The sequence below is a fragment of the Eretmochelys imbricata genome, chromosome 3 (genome assembly GCF_965152235.1).
Source record: "Eretmochelys imbricata isolate rEreImb1 chromosome 3, rEreImb1.hap1, whole genome shotgun sequence".
NCBI lineage: Eukaryota > Metazoa > Chordata > Testudines > Cheloniidae > Eretmochelys > Eretmochelys imbricata.
Window position 1 is genome coordinate 128,199,012 of NC_135574.1, and position 20,237 is coordinate 128,219,248.

The following is a 20,237-nucleotide window of genomic DNA, read 5'->3' on the forward strand; positions in this document are numbered from 1 at the left end:
CCCTCCACGTAACCCTTCTCTCTCTAGAGACAAGGGTCACAGTCTACTGAGCTATTTGCATCATAAGCCAGCAAGGGAGGTGAGAAGAAGCTATCCTCCCTTGCACAGTCTCTGTTGTCTCCCAGTCTCAGTGATTAATCAGGGGGCAAAGGGAGGTGGGGGGGAGCCCGGGCCCACCCTCTACTCTGGACTCCAGCCCAGGGACCCTAATAGTATCAGCTATGGTAGCGGACCTTTTAGAAACATGACATGTACAATTCCCTGGACTACTTCCCCCTCAGCAGCCCTCACTTCCTCAAGCTCCACTTCACCCTTACCTCAGGACCTCCTTCCTTGTGCCTGATATGGTGTGTACTACTCAGCCTCTCTAACAGCACAACTTCCTCCCACAGCTCCTGACATACACACCCACCTGACTAACTGGGAGGCTTTTAACTAGTTTCAGCTAGCCCCTGATTGGCTTCAGGTGTCCCAATCAACCTAGCATTCTCCCTGCCTTCTGGAAAGTTCTTAATTGGCCCCCGGTGTCTTAATTGACAGGAGCAGCTGCCATTTCACTTATCCTGGTACCAGGGATTTGTTTAGCCTGGGAGCTAATCTAATCTATCTCCCACTACTTTTCTATAGCCATCTGGCCTTGCCCCGTCACAGCTGTTACAGTTCATGTCAATAATGTCACAGGTGGTCGTTCCTCTGGTAAGCACAAGCCTGTAACATGTCTCATCCAGTTTTTGTGAAACTGCATGACAAGAATCTTCTCAGTTGTAAGCACCTTGGGGCGGATACTGCCCTTTTCTATAGGTTTGTGTGGTAGCTGCCTTCTTGGCCAGATATAAACATGCACAGGTCTCTTCAGCTTGAGCTGGAGAGTAAGGCACTGCAACTGGAGGCTTTAACAAATTTTCTGTCTCTGTGGATCAGGCCCAGAGGGGGAGGTGTAATGCACTGACTAGTGGGTGACATACTTCCTTTGGACAGAGGAAATGTCCCAAAGACCACAGCCACTTCAAATCCCAAAGGGAACCGCCCCCCACCCCTTATATGGCAGTCACTATCTTAACCAACATCTGGGTTTGAGCCTAGGATATTCAGAGCTGAAAGCAGGAGTCTCTACAGTTTGATCTAAAGCACCATGCTCTGTAGTTGTACCTGCAACACACTTGTTTCTTCTGTGGATTGGCACAGAGGGGGGCATATTACACCCAGTGAGTTTTATTTGTATAGCACCAAGCACCATGGGGCTGACCTTTAGGTACTACCACAAAATAAATGTTAAATAAAATGACTGACGCAGAAAGCCATGTGGATTTTAATCAATCACCACAAAACTAATTAACACAAGACAATGAGAAATTGAAACATGATGCATTTTTTGCTGTTATATGTGTAATTACAAATCTCAATATTGGATTGTTTTTTAGATTAAAAATAGACAATTCCCCATGTTAGCAAACTGTAAAATATGTACTTATGTATGGTGCCCAACAAAGTTATAATTGCTTCTCTAAATTTTATTTTCCCTAATACACTATTAAAAAAAAAAACTGTAGTCACAGCTCTTCAGTTACACAAGGCCTGCTGTGAGGCATGCTGAATGAGAAAAAGCAACAGAGGACATATGTAGGCTATTAGAATGTCACCATTATGTAAGGAGTTGTATGGAATCATGCATAAGGAGGGGAAGAGAGCTTGCAAGAGGGTAGTATATCACAATAGGTCTTTCAGGGTATGTCTACACTACGGAATAAGGTCGAATTTATAGAAGTCGGTTTTTTAGAAATTGGTTTTATATATTCGAGTGTGTGTGTCCCCACAGAAAATGCTCTAAGTGCATTAAGTGCATTAACTCGGCGGAGCGCTTCCACAGTACCGAGGCTAGAATCGACTTCCGGAGCATTGCACTGTGGGTAGCTATCCCACAGTTCCCGCAGTCTCCGCTGCCCATTGGAATTCTGGGTTGAGATCCCAATGCCTGATGGGGCTAAAACATTGTCGCGGGTGGTTCTGGGTACATATTGTCAGGCCCCCGTTCCCTCCCTCCCTCCGTGAAAGCAAGGGCAGACAATCATTTCGCGCCTTTTTTCCTGAGTTACCTGTGCAGACGCCATACCATGGCAAGCATGGAGCCCGCTCAGGTAACCGTCACCCTATGACTCCTGGGTGCTGGCAGACGCGGTACGGCATTGCTACACAGTAGCAGCAACCCCTTGCCTTGTGGCAGCAGATGGTGCAGTACGACTGGGTAGCGTCTCCTGGGAGCGCCTGGACAGACATGGGCGCAGGGACTAAATTTGGAGTGACTTGACCAGGTCATTCTCTTTAGTCCTGCAGTCAGTCCTATTGAACCGTCCTATGGTGAGCGGGCAGGCGATACGGACTGCTAGCAGTCGTACTGTACCATCTTCTGCCAAGCAGGCAGGAGATGAGGATTGCTAGCAGTCGTACTGTACCATCTTCTGCCGAGCAGCCATGAGATGTGGATGGCATGCAGTCCTTCTGCACCGTCTGCTGCCAGCCAAAGATGTAAAAGATAGATGGAGTGGGTCAAAACAAGAAATAGACCAGATTTTTTCTGTATTCATTTGCTTCCCCCCCTCCCCCGTCTAGGGGACTCATTCCTCTAGGTCACACTGCAGTCACTCACAGAGAAGGTGCAGCGAGATAAATCTAGCCATGTATCAATCAGAGGCCAGGCTAACCTTCCTGTTCCAATAAGAATGATAACTTAGGTGCACCATTTCTTATTGGAACCCTCCGTGAAGTCCTGTCTGAAATACTCCTTGATGTAAAGCCACCCCCTTTGTTGATTTTAGCTCCCTGAAGCCAACCCTGTAAGCCATGTCCTCAGTCGCCCCTCCCTCCGTCAGAGCAACGGCAGACAATCGTTCCGCGCCTTTTTTCTGTGCGGACACCATACCAAGGCAAGCATGGAGGCCGCTCAGCTCACTTTGGCAATTAGGAGCACATTAAACACCACACGCATTATCCAGCAGTATATGCAGCACTGGAACCTGGCAAAGCGATACCGGGCGAGGAGGCGATGTCAGCGCGGTCACGTGAGTGATCAGGACATGGACACAGATTTCTCTGAAAGCATGGGCCCTGCCAATGCATGCATCATGGTGCTAATGGGGCAGGTTCATGCTGTGGAACGCCGATTCTGGGCTCGGGAAACAAGCACAGACTGGTGGGACCGCATAGTGTTGCAGGTCTGGGACGATTCCCAGTGGCTGCGAAACTTTCGCATGTGTAAGGGCACTTTCATGGAACTTTGTGACTTGCTTTCCCCTGCCCTGAGGCACATGAATACCAAGATGAGAGCAGCCCTCACAGTTGAGAAGCAAGTGGCGATAGCCCTGTGGAAGCTTGTAACGCCAGACAGCTACCGGTCAGTTGGGAATCAATTTGGAGTGGGCAAATCTACTGTGGGGGCTGCTGTGATGTAAGTAGCCCATGCAATCAAAGATCTGCTGATATCAAGGGTAGTGAACCTGGGAAATGTGCAGGTCATAGTGGATGGCTTTGCTGCAATGGGATTCCCTAACTGTGGTGGGGCCATAGACGGAACCCATATCCCTATCTTGGCACCGGAGCACCAAGCCGCCGAGTACATAAACCGCAAGGGGTACTTTTCGATAGTGCTGCAAGCTCTGGTGGATCACAAGGGACGTTTCACAAACATCAACGTGGGATGGCCAGGAAAGGTGCATGATGCTCGTATCTTCAGGAACTCTGGTCTGTTTCAAAAGCTGCAGGAAGGGACTTTATTCCCAGACCAGAAAATAACCCTTGGGGATGTTGAAATGCCTATATGTATCTTTGGGGACCCAGCCTACCCCTTAATGCCATGGCTCATGAAGCCGTACACAGGCAGCCTGGACAGTAGTCAGGAGCTGTTCAACTACAGGCTGAGCAAGTGCAGAATGGTGGTAGAATGTGCATTGGGACGTTTAAAGGCGCGCTGGTGCAGTTTACTGACTCGCTTAGACCTCAGCGAAACCAATATTCCCACTGTTATTACTGCTTGCTGTGTGCTCCACAATATCTGTGAGAGTAAGGGGGAAGACGTTTATGGCGGGGTGGGAGGTTGAGGCAAATCACCTGGCTGCTGGTTACGCGCAGCCAGACACCAGGGCGGTTAGAAGAGCACAGGAGGGCGCGGTACGCATCAGAGAAGCTTTGAAAACCAGTTTCATGACTGGCCAGGCTACGGTGTGAAAGTTCTGTTTGTTTCTCCTTGATGAAACCCCCCGCCCCTTGGTTCACTCTACTTCCCTGTAAGCTAACCACCCGCCCCTCCTCCCTTCAATCACCGCTTGCAGAGGCAATAAAGTCATTGTTGCTTCACATTCATGCATTCTTTATTCATTCATCACACAAATAGGGGGATGACTACCAAGGTAGCCCAGGAGGGGTGGTGGAGGAGGGAAGGAAAATGCCACACAGCACTTTAAAAGTTTACAACTTTAAAATTTATTGAATGACAGCCTTCTTTTTTTTTGGGCAATCCTCTGTGGTGGAGTGGCTGGTTGGCCGGAGGCCCCCCCACCACGTTCTTGGGCGTCTGGGTGTGGAGGCTATGGAACTTGGGGAGGAGGGCGGTTGGTTACAGAGGGGCTGCAGTGGCAGTCTGTGCTCCAGCTGCCTTTGCTGCAGCTCAACCATACACTGGAGCATACTGGTTTGGTCCTGCAGCAGCCTCAGCATTGAATCCTGCCTCCTCTCATCACGCTGCCGCCACATTTGAGCTTCAGCCCTGTCTTCAGCCCACCACTTACTCTCTTCAGCCCGCCACCTCTCCTCCCGGTCATTTTGTGCTTTCCTGCACTCTGACATTATTTGCCTCCACGCATTCGTCTGTGCTCTGTCAGTGTGGGAGGACAGCATGAGCTCGGAGAACATTTCATCGCGAGTGCGTTTTTTTTTTTTTTTTCTTTCTAAGCTTCACTAGCCTCTGGGAAGGAGAAGATCCTGTGATCATTGAAACACATGCAGCTGGTGGAGAAAAAAAAGGGACAGCGGTATTTAAAAAGACACATTTTATAAAACAGTGGCTACACTCTTTCAGGGTAAACCTTGCTGTTAACATTACATACATAGCACATGTGCTTTCGTTACAAGGTCGCATTTTGCCTCCCCCCACCGCGTGACTACCCCCTCAACCTTCCCCCCTCCCTGTGGCTAACAGCGGGGAACATTTCTGTTTAGCCACAGGCAAACAGCCCAGCAGGAATGGGCTCCTCTGAGTGTCCCCTGAAGAAAATCACTCTATTTCAACCGGGTGACCATGAATTATATCTCACTCTCCTGAAGATAACACAGAGAGATAAAGAACGGATGTTGTTTGAATGCCAGCAAACATACACTGCAATGCTTTGCTGTACAATGATTCCCGAATACGTGTTACTGGCCTAGAGTGGTAAAGTGTCCTACCATGAAGGACGCAATAAGGCTGCCCTCCCCAGAAACCTTTTGCAAAGGCTTTAGGACTACATCTAGGAGAACCGTGAATGCCAGGGCAAAGTAATCCTTTCACATGCTTGCTTTTAAACCATGTATAGTATTTTAAAAGGTACACTTCTCCCTTCTCAGCCTGCTGGGTCCAGGAGGCAGCCTTGGGTGGGTTCGGGGGGTACTGGCTCCAGGTCCAGGGTGAGAAACAGTTCCTGGCTGTCGGGAAAACCGATTTCTCCACTTGCTTGCTGTGAGCTATCTTCTTCGTCCCCAAAACCTGCTTCCGTATTGCCTCCATCTCCATTGAAGGAGTCAAACACGGCTGGAGTAGTGGTGGCTGAACCCCCTAAAATGGCATGCAGCTCATCATAGAAGCGGCATGTTTGGGGCTCTGACCCGGAGCGGCCGTTCGCCTCTCTGGTTTTCTGGTAGGCTTGCCTCAGCTCCTTCAGTTTCACGCGGCACTGCTTCGGGTCCCTGTTATGGCCTCTGTCCTTCATGCCCTGGGAGATTTTGACAAAGGTTTTGGCATTTCAAAAACTGGAACAGAGTTCTGATAGCACGGATTCCTCTCTCCGAACAGCGATCAGATCCCTTACCTCCCGTTCGGTCCATGCTGGAGCTCTTTTGTGATTCTGGGACTCCATCATGGTCACCTGTGCTGATGAGCTCTGCATGGTCACCTGCAGCTTGCCACGCTGGCCAAACAGGAAATGAGATTCAAAAGTTCATGGTTCTTTTCCTGTCTACCTGGCCAGTGCATCTGAGTTGAGAGTGCTGTCCAGAGCGGTCACAATGGAGTACTCTGGGATAGCTCCCGGAGGCCAATACCATCGAATTGTGTCCACAGTACCCCAAATTCGAGCTGGCAACGTCGATTTAAGCGCTAATCCACTTGTCAGGGGTGGAATAAGGAAATCGATTTTAAGAGCCCTTTAAGTCGAAATAAAGGGCTTCATTGTGTGGACGGGTGCAGGTTTACATCGAATTAACGCTGCTAAATTCGACCTAAAGTCCAAGTGTAGACCAGGGCTCAGATAACTATATGTTCCAGTGACTGGACATGTATAGTACTACTTCACAACATCATATTTCATGAACTACTCAGTGAAAGGGCTGAGAGAAAATCCTTCCCAACCCCCTGCACCAAGTAGCCTGAGTAGTAAGACTTGACACAGGAGGTCCCATGTAGCGGAGCAAAGGTGAAGTCCTCTGTCTTGTCCCACCCAGGTTGCAGGATAGCAGCAGAGCCGTTTTATTTAAGTGCAGACAAAGTGTGTGTGTGGAACTGTATAAGAATCTCTGTATTAAAGAGGAAGGTACTAAATTGATTTAAAGGTTTTTTCCTCTTTTCCCCTTCATAAAATGTTGAAGTGTGGAGATGATGATAGTTTATATCTCACAGAAGAAACAAATCTTTAGTAGGGATTTGAAATACAGGATGGTTGGGGGTCTGGCTCATTGGGACTGGGAGGTTGGTCCATTGTCAGGAGACAACGTGAAGACCACAGTAGGAGAATGAAATAAGGAAGTCAGGGAAGGGGTGATGAGGGACATAAACAAGAGCCATGATGGCAGCCAGAGTGGCATCGTAGGGGGCTTTAGAATGCTAGGATGGGAAGATTGAACTGTACATGGCCCTGTGCCTGCTATTGCAGCTGCAGGGCTTTGTAGTGTCTGTAGAATGTGTGCTTTGCGTACAACAACAGATGTCTGATAAGTTGAAGGATCCACCTAAGAAAGAGGCAGCAAAGATGACTGATGATTGGGAGCCTGGCAAACCTATGTGAAGGGAATCTCTAGATACTCTGTTAAGATATGGCCCTCTGACTCTGTATAACATACCGTGTGTGTCTGCAGACTGAAGTAGTCATCCATCCATCCATCCATCCATCCATCTCCCTCTCACACATGGGTGAGAAGCTATGTGAGATATATACACACACAGGAAGTAGTACTGTCCGGAGCACTAGCACTAGGCAGATCAGGTTCAAGTCCCAGTTCTGCCACAGACTGGGAGACAGTGCACAAGTCACTTAATCTCTCTGTAAAATAAGACCGCCGCCACCACCACCTCCTATCTACCTCACAGGTGCGATGTAAAAGATAAATACATTAAAGAGCAAGGGGCTCCTAGATGCTATGGTAAATGTGGTGGGAGGAAGGCCATATATGTACCAAAGCAGAAAGCAATATTTTTTGCTATTCATGTATATTAACAGTTACAAATATAGGGCCAGATCAATCAAAATGTCCACTATCTTCATTGGGAGTTTTACCTCAATGAAAATGAAGAACTTCAGGAGTTGTCACACTGTTTAAAGCAAAAATTAGCTAGTTTCCCTCTTTTACTGAGCTGCCAAAACTGGAGTTCCAGGTTCACAGAATCACAGAACATCAGGTTTGGAAGGGACCCCAGGAGGCCATCCAGTCCAACCCGCTGCCCAAAGCAGGACCAATCCCCAATTAAATCATCCCAGCCAGGGCTTTGTCAAGCCTGACCTTAAAAACTTCTAAGGAAGGAGATTCTACCACCTCCCTAGGTAACGCATTCCAGTGTTTCACCACCCTCCTAGTGAAAAAGTTTTCCTAACATCCAACCTAAACCTCCCCCACTGCAACTTGAGACCATTACTCCTTGTCCTGTCCTCTTCTACCACTGAGAACAGTCTAGAACCATCCTCTCTGGAACCACCTCTCAGGTAGTTGAAAGCAGCTATCAAATCTCCCCTCATTCTTCTCTTCTGCAGACTAAACAATCCCAGTTCCCTCAGCCTCTCCTCATAAGTCATGTGTTCCAGACCCCTAATCATTTTTGTTGCCCTTCGCTGGACTCTCTCCAATTTATCCACATCCTTCTTGTAGTGTGGGGCCCAAAACTGGACACAGTACTCCAGATGAGGCCTCACCAAGGTTCTGTTATTTCTGTGCAGCAGACAATGACATAACTCATGAAGTGGTAGAATGTTGTTTGCAGCTTCATATGCTGCCATAGATGCTGGCCATATGTCAAAGGAGAAACTCAGAATCCTGAACTCAGGTCTTGGCGGAGAGCAAGAGTTTTCAGTTCTCTTTTAACAAATTAACCAACCTTTTGATAGTTCCATCTAGAGTTTGGGGAGGTTTATGGGTTGGCAAAAGGATGCAACTTGGAGAGAGGGGCTTAGGCCAAAAAGTGACAACTGGTTACCACCTGAAGGAATGATTGCAGGATATGTCCTGTTGCCCACATGTTAGACAAAATATAAGTGGATTCAGTAGAAAGAACAGGATCTGGGCTTTTTCATTTGCTAGCGCTGAAGAGAAATGGGATATGAATCTGGGGCATAGATGGACATTTCAGAACTTCTAAACATTTGGGGGCGGGGGAGGGAGAAATCACATACCCTGCTGCCTAACTGTCTTAATACCACTTAGGGTAGTTTGTGATTTCTCATGATTCCTTATTTCTGTACAACACATGGTAAATGAACCAACGTAGAAATATCAGTCATAAAAGTCTAATATAATCAAAGCCATTTTCTTATTATAAGATAAGCTAAAGATATAAGACAGTCTGGAGTATTTACAAAAAGGAAATCATATATGCTGAAATTTGATTTGACTCAGTATTTCATTTCAGCCTCTGATTTGCTTTATATGAATATGAGCTTGTTACCGTATCATCAAAGAAAGGTTTTATTGTTGTAATATCTGGAAGTAATTCTTATCTCTGGTGCGTTTAGTCTCTACATCAGTGGCAGTACAGCAACACATTGATCCTTCTAGCACTGAAAATTTCTCCTTATTAGATTTGTTACAGTTATGAAAACAGGAAGACAAACAACCAATAGGGAGAGAAAAAATGTTTTTTAAAGCACATATTACTTGTGTAAACTTGAATAAGTATATCGTATGATTCTGTACAATTTAAACTAAGCTACAAAGGCATTTAAAATCCAGATGTGGCCACAGAAACCACTGTTTCACAGAGAAAAACCACCCTGCAGGGCAGAAGTGAGCCTGTGATCCACTTTGAAGTCTTATTTCTCAAGTAGGTACTTGATTCCAGATTTGAACCAGAAAAAGGACAGTACTGTTAATGGTGATGCTACAGTGTTCCTTGGAATTATAATTGGCATATGGTATTGTGGTTACTTATGGAATAATCTCTACCGCTTTGCAGTGTATAAAGTAAATAAATCAGTTCTGTGAATGATTAATAGCTAAAGTGAAGCAGAGGCATTTAATCAATTTCAAAGGCTATTTGTTAGGACTAGGCAATAGGGATTATTTCTATTGTACAGCAAGCTACACTGGATGAAATTCACCACTGTGCAAAGGGCAGTACAAGATCTGTGCACCACTTGAGTCCTATTTAAACCCTTGATATGGGGTGTCAGTGGGACTTGAGAGGTGTATAAGCCTTCTGGGAGGCAGGGGTGCATATTTCATCCAATATGGGAAAAAAAATAGGTTTCATGGTGTTCTGTAGGGACACAATGGCTGAAGGGACGGAGTATGATTATTGGACCCTCATCTCCAAGTTACTCTGAATTTGGCCCACATTTGTAGTAACTAAAGTTGGCCATTATTTGATGACATTTCAGTGGCTGATGTGAAATGAGTGGGTGGTCTGAGTCAGGGCCATTCCTAGTGGAGGTGTCTACATTGTAGGAAAAAAAGAATTGTAGTTCAGACTAATTGGCATTTTTGTTGCCAATAAAGAAGAAAAATAACCAATACAGAACAAGAATGTAGACTGATCTTCCCTCTCACTTCTAGAACTACTTTCTCCGGGGGTCTGCTCCAAACCCCAATGAAACTAATGGAAAAACACTTCAAATTCAGTGGGCTTTAAACCAGCCCATTGTAAAGAGTGAGGTACATCAGGACAGCATGTGGATAATTCCAGTGTAGAAACACTGCATTGCTGCAGCTCTAACTATACCGGTTCTGAAAATAAGACTTCTCTAGACATACCATCTTTCTTCTTCCTTGGGTTTTCTAACATCCAGTGTGAAGGGAATAATAAAAAGTGATACAGAATAGGGCCCTAACTTTATAAATACTATATTAAAATCAAAGATTTATTAAAATACTACACAAATGGGAACATTCGCTTCTAAACAGCTGTAAATATCACTTTTAAGTATATTATCCTACTTACAAAACACCTTTTTTTCCCCCTCTTAAGAAATACCTAGTAGTAGTAGAAAAAAAATGAATAGTGGAACAAACATTTTTATATTGCTATGCTGAAAGGTGCTCATAGTTGCCTTCAAATTTGTCTTTAGATAAAAAAAAAAAAACACAGAATTTATTAAAGCCTATGGCAGGGGTTCTCAGCCAGGGGTACGCATATCCTTGGGGGTACCTGGAAGACCTCTGTGGAGTACATCAATACATCGAGATTTGCTTAGTTTTATAATAGGCCACATAAAAGCACTAGCAAAGTCAGTACAAACTAGAATTCCATACAGACAATGACTTCTTTATACTGCTCTATATACTATACACTGAAGCACAAGTACAATATTTATATTCCAATTGCTTTTTATAATTATATGGTAAAAATGAGAACAAGCAATTTTTCAGTAGTGTGCTGAGACACTTTTGTATTTTTATGTCCAATTTGTGAGCAAGTAGTTTAAGTGAGGGGAAATTTGCGGGGTGGGGGTAGGGTATGCAAGACCAATCTGATTCCTGCAAGGGGTACAATAGTCTGGAAATGAGAACCATTGGCCTATGGGTGTGCCAAGCACTTTTCCTTTCAGGCTCAAGAGAAGGACCAAATCAAGCACTTTTATTGTAAAATAATCTGGGGGTTACCACTGGAGGCACTAGACCACGGTGTGGCGTGAATGGTTTCCGTGGTAGCAAATGCATGGGTTATGATAATCAGAAACAGGGGAAGGATTTGTGAGTGTGATCCTGAGAAACAGCACAGAGTTTCTTGGGCACAGAACTCACTGGAGTGGCAGACATGGGCATCTGTGAGCAAGGAAAGTGACTGCTGTGTATGTTTGTACACATGTGTGGGGGGAGTGTTCCCCCCCGCCCGCTACCCACCCACCCACACAGTGTTCAGGGAATCAGAAGTTTGTGTATTTTTTAAAACGAAATCGGCAATATTACATCATGAATATACTGATTCAGAATTGAATTCTTATCCTAACAAAAGAATCCTGCAAAGGCCCTGAACTTCAGTTAACTGCTTGAGCCAAAGGGGCAACAATGTCTAACATCGTAAAAATGCACTTCACAGGAAAAACAAGCGGAACATGGAGACTTGTAGTTAACGTCCCTAAAAAAGTACTTTTCTTCCATTGAAGCAGCTCAAATGAGTTAACCTCTAATGTCTACTTAGTCCCAGTTCAACACTTTTTGAATATGTGAAGCACTGAAACATGGTATCTAGGAAGGCTGTGAAATCCCCATCATGGGAGGTTTTTAAGAACAGGTTAGACAAATACTTGTCAGGGGTGATCTAGGTATACGTACTATATATATATATATACACATACATACATACATACATACACACACACACACACACACACACTTTGAGACAGGACCAAGTACCTTTAATACTTCAGTTTTAACTACAATATAATGTGCATGCTGTCAGTTATTACAAACATCTTGAAGTTAATCTGAAAAATCTTTAGTGTGCACTTATAACTTCATTGTTAAAACTTCGTAAATATGGTTTACATTTTGGGAGGGGGGAGGGAGACGTGGGGGGTGGAGAAGAAAAGAACAGCACACTGCATCTGATCTTTCAGTCATTATCAGATGAATCCATGCACTACAGACATATACGATTGATACACCATTTTCACGGAGCACTAGGAAAGCTGTGACAAGAACCCCAGTCAGAGTCCCAAATCACAGGTCTCCACACTTGAGCAAGATCCTGCAATATTTGCTCAGGCAAACCAACCATTGATGAGCAGCAGCATCAGTCCCAACATCTGTTTCTAATAAATTTAAACCATTAAGTTCATTTAGTGAAACCACAACTATATAGAACAGTAGAAAAGGCTAGATATATCTAGGTTGTTTTTTGCCTATGAAATGCACACTTTCTGGTTGTTATGCTCAGATATTAATAATGGACACTTTTTTAAAAACCCCAATACCATTTTTTTATTTTGTCATAGTTTTTCAAGCAAATCTTTTACAACAAAAGAGTGCCCTCTGGTGTTCTTTGTATGTCATTTTCTCTTTGACAAAAGTCAGATTTTCATACAATAAATAAGTCCATCTCAACTCTGTAATTAACTCAGTGTTTAAAAGGAACATTAAAGCTATAGAAAGTACAAAGCAGTCAATTTTCAGAATATATCACTCCTTTCTACAAGTTTGACATTCACCAGTCTTTGCATAAGAACAAGGAGTCTGGTGGCACCTTAAAGACTAAACAGATTTTTTTGGGCATAAGCTTTCGTGGGTAAAAATCCCACTTCTTCAGATGCATCTAACAGATACAGACTAACACGGCTACCCCTCTGTGTCTTTCCATACTAATTTTGCATTTTTCCAGGAGGCATGCATTAGAAACAAAGGGCGAGAGTAATAGAGTGGAAATTAACATGACCAGTTTACTTCTTTAGGACCAAAACAGCACTGAAGGGGAACAGACACACTGCCCATTTGTTGCAGAGGCTGCAACAAGAGTCCCTGTAGCTAGGACCATATTTCTGATGGCAGGCAGGGTGGATGCTCGGTGATATGCACTGTACTGCTCCTCTGAACTGGAGGAGCATGTATTCCTCACTAAAGCTTTTGCTTTGACCACAGCATACACACTAACTGGTTGTGGGGCTACACTGGACCCCTAACCACAGGCTATACTCTTGGGGATATGGTTCAGACGGCATCACCTTTGCCAGCTGCATCTCTAAGTGCTAATTAAAAGTCCTGCCTTGCAGCTGACAATGGGAAGGGATGGGGAGAACAACTACACCCTTTTCCATCACCACCCCCACTTTTGCAACACAAGCAAAGTGCAAGATTTGGACTTTAGTGGTGCACTGCACCTCTTAATATATCAGGCTAACAGTTGGACTAGTTCTCGTTGCTTAGCTATTACAAGAACAAGGAATTGTTTATGTACATCTGACAAGTATTGGATATTACTTGCTTATAATCTCCCCCAACAATAAAAGTGAAGGATTTAAAAAAAAAAAAAAGAAAGTAAAAACCTCCTCTCAGAGCCGAAGATTTTAAAGGTCAATAAAAGCAAATGTTGAGTGCTGCACTAGCTGTTCAGTTGAATTTTCTCTGTGCTATAGAACCCCCTTAACTGGTTTGTGCAGGTGGGAAGTCCAGAGCCAGGGGAGTATATGAAGCAGTCCTGGTCCCATGGGAGCCATATTCCTTGGTAGCATGAGTTGGAACAGTGGTGGTGGAACTGCTGTGCATGTACGTAGTTTCAGTGAGAACAGCTTTAGTCAGATAGAACATGGCCTTATGTTAGTGTTGTACTCTTTATATACATGTGCACTGAATTATGTCTGGTTAAATTCACTTGGATCTGTCTCCATTGACTTCAGTAGACTTTGGATCATTGCTCTCAAGGCTCTGTGCAAAGCCCTCTGCACCACTTGTGTGTGGGGGACATGGGGGAAGGGGAAAAAAAAAAAAAAAAAAAAAAAAGAGAGAGTCATAGTGGCCTTACAGGGGGCTTGTTGAACCCTATAGGCACTGTGGAGGAGGGCTGCTTGCCAACTCACAACAGGCCAGAATGGAAGCAGGAGGAAGAGTCTAAGTACGTACAATGGCTGGAAAATTGACCCGGGGAGTATCAGGTGCCTACATGACCACACCCCTGAAAAATCAGGAATTCTGGTTTTCAGGGCATGAACCAGTGTTCCTGGGAGCTTTACACAAAAATTGTGTTTTGTTGTTTTTGTAATGCCTGCAAACGGGGCTCCTTAGGAAGCTAGGACAGTAGACAGTGAAACTGGCAGCAGGCTCTGCTGTATGTGACCCTCAGCAACCTGTGTTCTCCCATCCAAGTAGGGTGAGAACGTGCATCAGAAAATAATCTCAGTCTGCTTTCCAAAAAATAATTCTCTTCCTGTGTTTTGTGAACTTGCTTCATCGCTGCTCCTGTCCCATCTGTACTGCTAAGAAAGGCAAAAATCATTTTAGTAAAGCAGATAGAAACTGAAAGGCCTCAAAAATGGGAGATTCTAGATATTTTTCTTCTCCCTTCAACCTGCCCAAACAGTCTCATATTCATCTTTGATTCTTGTCATTTCCAGTACACTCCCCCTCTCCTCAAGCCCTTGAAAGGGAGCAAATTCAGAACTGTGAAATGGAGAGAATAGTACTTCCTTACCCCAATGGGATAGTGAGGCTAAATACATAAAGATGTAAGGAGCTGATGGTTTTACAGTAATGGGGGCCATATACATACCACAGATGGTGGTGACAGGAGGTCTGCTTTACAACCCCTTGGGGACTGGATTTTCCCCGCCCCACCGAGTCCCTTTGTGGCAACACCACTCAGGCTAAAAACCCACATGTCAGATGATTAAAAACAGGAAGATCTTTAGCACCAGAGAACCTGAGATGGGCTGCTGCTGCACTATTCTGTCAGTCAGCTGGGTCATAGCTGAAACTACTAGTTATTTCTTAAACTGTGTGTTTTGCTCTCTGCATGTGTGGTCTCAGTTATTTGAGCTACTGAGAAACCAACTGAAATCCCAGTACCACAACAGGTATTTCAACACCCAGGCCTTCTCAGGAGGTACGGGTTGCCCCGACGTGGGAATGTAGAGGAACGTAGGGGACAGTTGTAGTTTGACATAGTCCCCATATACAAATGACCTGTTCATACTTGGTTCTGTTTCCCCAGTTTTAAGAACTGTTATAGATTAGTAGCTCACTCATCTATGAATATGTTGTCCAATAGTGCATAATGGGAGAGGCATCCAACACAACTTAAAAAACAAAAGAGGTCACCATTTCAAACAACCACCACCATTTTAACTATTTACTGCTCCTTTACTATCCAGGTCTAGGTATTGTCTGTGTGTACAGACTTCAGAAGCTATTCTGAAAACAAAATGGCTGCTAGGCACAAGTATATGCACCATGCTCTGTCCTGAATCCCTCACTTCTGTTCTTTTCCTTCATCTGGAAAGAGTCATTTTAGACCGTGCCTTTTGCATACAAATGCATACAAAACAGGCAAGCCTTTCTTCATTTTTACTGAGATACCCAGTTACTGTACATGCTTATATTTGTGCAGGAGCCTGCCAGCTGAACAGCACATTTGTTCCAATGTAGCCAACAGCATCTTTGTTTTCAAGATGGTGGAATTAACCTATGCTCTTCTTTCAGGAGACAGCTTGCCATTTTTCAGTAACAAAGAGCACACTGATCCTGCTGAGAAAGTTCTCTGCCAGCAATTCTACCGTGCTGTTTTTAATACATGATTAATCGTATTATATTTATGGCATTTTCTTATGTCACATTACACTACAACATTTACTCAGCTACCATAGCCAGAAATGAAGTAACAAAGATGCTGTTGATTGGAATGTCCAGATTGATCATTTGCAGAGGAAAATATCATTTACTGTAAATAGCAAAACACATCTATGGTTACTGTTATTTATGGATTACTCTGTAATTGACCCAAAATGCAACTCTTGTATTTCCAGCAAGAGTCAGCCAGGACATGGGCACGGTCGCACTGTTCAGGTGTTTATTGGCACCTCATAAATTAGTGGTTAAGACATGGTTGCCCCCACTGCTAGTGAATCATGCACACTGACATTTTTTGTGGCAGCAGCTCAGTCGCTCCATCCTTCGCACCACATTGGTAAGTCTGGCGATTCACTTTCAAGATTTACCTTTAGGGCCATTCCTAAAGAGTAAATGGAGCCAATTCTACTTTTCTCCCCCTTAGATCTACCACCATGTGGTATTACAGTGGATCCACAAATAACCTGAACAAATTCAGATTCAAGAGTTGTTTTCCACAAGCAAATGAAAGGTTATCTGAGTCATTCTGTCAACATTTCCTCTCTCACCTATGAGTATCTATTAAAAAACAAAAAAACCACTTGGTATAAGGCTACAGAAGCCCTAAAAATATTTCTGGCGGTGGGGTCTGTTGTGTCCCAGATTGCTAGGAGTCATTAACAGTCTAGGAAACATATTGCTGAAAGCCTGATATGCTTGTGCAAATGCAGGAGCAGCATTCACGTTCTACTTGTCACGCACAACCCCGAGCTGTATGCACGTGTGGTGTTCTGTCTCGGCACACCGGACCCAGTATAAAACCTACATCCCTGCTTGTAACATACACATTGGTCCACCTAGGACCAATTCAGAGGGCTCTGCTACAGATTCAAAGTTGCCAACCCCATGCCCTCTCCCTTTTGCCTCCCACCCGAAACAAGTCATCCCACCCAAGTCTCAGTTCCTCTGATCACTCTCACCCCAGTTCCCAGTGGCTTGGCCTCTGCCACCCTGCCAGTGTCTGCCCACTTGTGTGGTTGGCATAAGAGGTCACCATTTCCACTCACTACTGCCCTGTGCGCTGGCTATTAGCTGCCTTTCAACATGTGCACCCCTCCTGCTACATCTACTGTAGGAGTTCAGGGAGCAGCAGGCAACCAGATGAGCAGGAAAGCAGCTTTGTAAGGAGCCACCAGTTCCTTTCTGACAGCAGCAGGAGCTTCCTTCAGTAAAGACAAGTATTTAGTAGCTTCATCCACTCTAGATAGTTCTCTGCTGTCCGCATCTTGCCGTTTTGTCCTTGTCCACTTCCCTAACGAGCCACTTACAGAAAGATTTCTTGAAGCCTGACTTTTATCTGTGACAGCACAGACTCCTGTGGGTTTCTAGGTACCACTGAAGCAGCATTTACACCATGTTGGATTCTTAGAGAGCTGTGATGCTCTGGGGGTTCACCCAGACCAGCAAGGGGTTGTGTCTCTGCCTGCCCTGTAGACCTAGGTGCTTCTGTGCTGTGCAGCTTTGGCAAAGAGCCCAGACACCAGAAGCCTGCTTAACAGCACAATGGCCTCACTCTGGCTTCCACCAGCTTGGTTACTCCTTTCAGGGTGACACCTCCAGTCCCAAGTTTCCCTAAAACCATCTCCTCTGCAGTGCTCAGCCCCTTTCACTGGAGTACTCCCAGAGCCTGATCAAGTTCACTGCTCCTTTGAAGAGACAATACACAATACCAGCCTGTTAGTTTGGCTGAGGATTTTACTTTTCAGCTTGGAACACTGCATTGAGATGGTTGTGAAACATAACAAAACAAAGAACAGATATTAGGATAGAAATGGTTACGAACAAGAGTAAAGACACAGGGATGCATTCCCCTGGGGTTCCACCTAGAACTGGGATACCATTGAGCCCCCCTGACCCACCAGCCTGGGTCCCTTTACACTGTATTGTTGTGACCAGCCTGCCAGGTCTTCTCCCAGGCTCCAGCCTGTGCTTTTACCGGCATGCATACCAGGTAGGGACTCACCCAGCTGCAGTTACATGCAGACTGCTGTGATCAGCTCTGCATGGGGAGGCTCCAGCTATGGAATTTCCCAGCTACTCAGGCATGCACCCCCCGGAGTGTAAACCCAAATTTATGCCATCTTGTGCTGCACAGGGAACTGTACGGTGTAAGCTCATGAAATTCACCGCCCCCCCACACACACACAATGTGGAGAGAGATAAACAACTTTCTGCCCCATGTTATGACTCCCACATGCTGGTTTTAGACAAAGCAAAAATAAGTTTAACGACAGAAGACTGCTATCCCTTATCACTTAAAAAAATCTACCAAACAAATAAATGCAATGTAAGCTTAATATACTCAAGAGATTGGATGTGAATAGCAGATCCTCACCTTAAGTGATGGTACAAGCAGGATGCACCTTTTTAAGGGGCCAGCTGCACTTGCTTACAGCTTAAAATGCCCAGGCCAAAAATCCCTTCAACCTGGGTCCAGCACTTCCCCCAGTTCAGTCTCTGTTCCTTAGGTGTTTCCAACAGTCTCTTTGGGTGGGGAATGAGTGAAGAACCACAATGTCACTCCCCTGCCTTAAATAGCCCTTGCATATGGCAGGAACCCCTTGTTTCAAGGCTTGGTTCCCATGCCAGTCAGTGGAAAAACATGGAGATCCCAAGATGGAGACCAGCACCAGGTGACCTGGTCACATGTCCCTGTAGTTCACAGCAGTCATGAGTCAGAGGCTGTTTGTGGCATCCTCAGGAAGTCCCCCTAGGTGGGAAATAAGCTTCTTCTAAGGCCTAATGGTTCATTAACTTGAATGGGCCCTTCCCAGCCAGCCATCTAGACGGAGAGCCTTTTGCCTCGTGGACGTTCCCCAGGTGTAAACACATTTGTAGTACAGATATAGTCAGTATTGACTAACTTCAGATACAAAAATGGTACATGCATACAAATAGGATAATCATATTCAGTAAATCATAACCTATCCAATGACGCCTCACATGACTTATCTTGCAGAATACATGATGTTGTCGTCAAGGAGATCATAATATCTGTGAAGAATATGGGGTGCAGTGTCACATACGCTTTGAAAGCTAAAACCTAACTTTACAAACTAGAGTCTTTTGTTCACGGTTATTTTCTCACCACAGTTGATCTTCCAGCATGGCTGGCTAGTTCTTAGCCAGAATGCAACCCCGAGTTCAGTGCTTTGTTTGTGTCTCTTCAGGATGCCAGATTGAAGTTTGGAAGATATAAGCACAGAGAACCGGTGACCTTGCTTCTGGAGGCAGGAAGATTTCCTGAAGCTGCAGCTTTTGTCCCTCAGTGGGAGTGTTAAGTGTCCATCCGCCACACCGGTTTACATGCAAGGTAAACAAAGCCATCAGGCAAATGTCATAGTCTCTCCTTGCTCAGTTTACTTTGGAGACACATTCAAGCAGGTGGAACCACATTCCTTTGTCTAGGACTGGATGACTTAGGCACTCCTGACAAACATGATTTAAGAATATATTTCCAGCACATGTATAATTTTTCATTTATCTATACAAACCCCAGACAGTATTAGTGGCCATCCTGTTACTTTACTTGACACTTTTTAGATACATATACAAATTAGTATCAGATATGACAATGACTTGGGGTACACTGAACTTCTGTGGCCAGCTGAGACTCACTGCTAGACACAGGGAGCCCCTTGTCCACTGGCATTGGGGTGTTTTTAGGGTCACAGGAGCTATTTTGTTTTTCTAAAATCATTGCCAGGAATGTTATGATTGTTTAATAGCTATAAGAATGAGGAGGACTTGTGACACCTTAGAGACCAACACATTTATTTGAGCATAAGCTTTCGTGGGCTAAAGCTCACTTCATCAGATGCATGCAGTGGAAAATACAGTAGGAAGATATTTATATACATATACACACACACACACACTATGAAAAATGGGGGTTGCCATTCCAACTCTTAACGAGACCAATCAGCAGGAGGGGGAAAAAAAACAACTTTTGTAGTGATAATCAGGATGGCCCATTTCAAATGGTTGAAAAGAAGGTATTTTTTTGCTTTTTCATTTTTGCTTCTTCATTATGTATTTAAAAAAAGAAGGTTTTCCTGTTTGATTTTACTAAAAGATCTGTTAGACATTTGAGATGTCTATCATTTGTTCTCACACTTGTATTAATAAGATAAGGTTTGCTGTACCTCTCATAAATACAGCCTTTCTCCAAAATGTTAAGTTTGTCATTGGAGTAAAATAGCTGCTAGTATGTTTTAATCATGCATTTTACATAGTCTGAAATCTTGGAAACTGGGAAG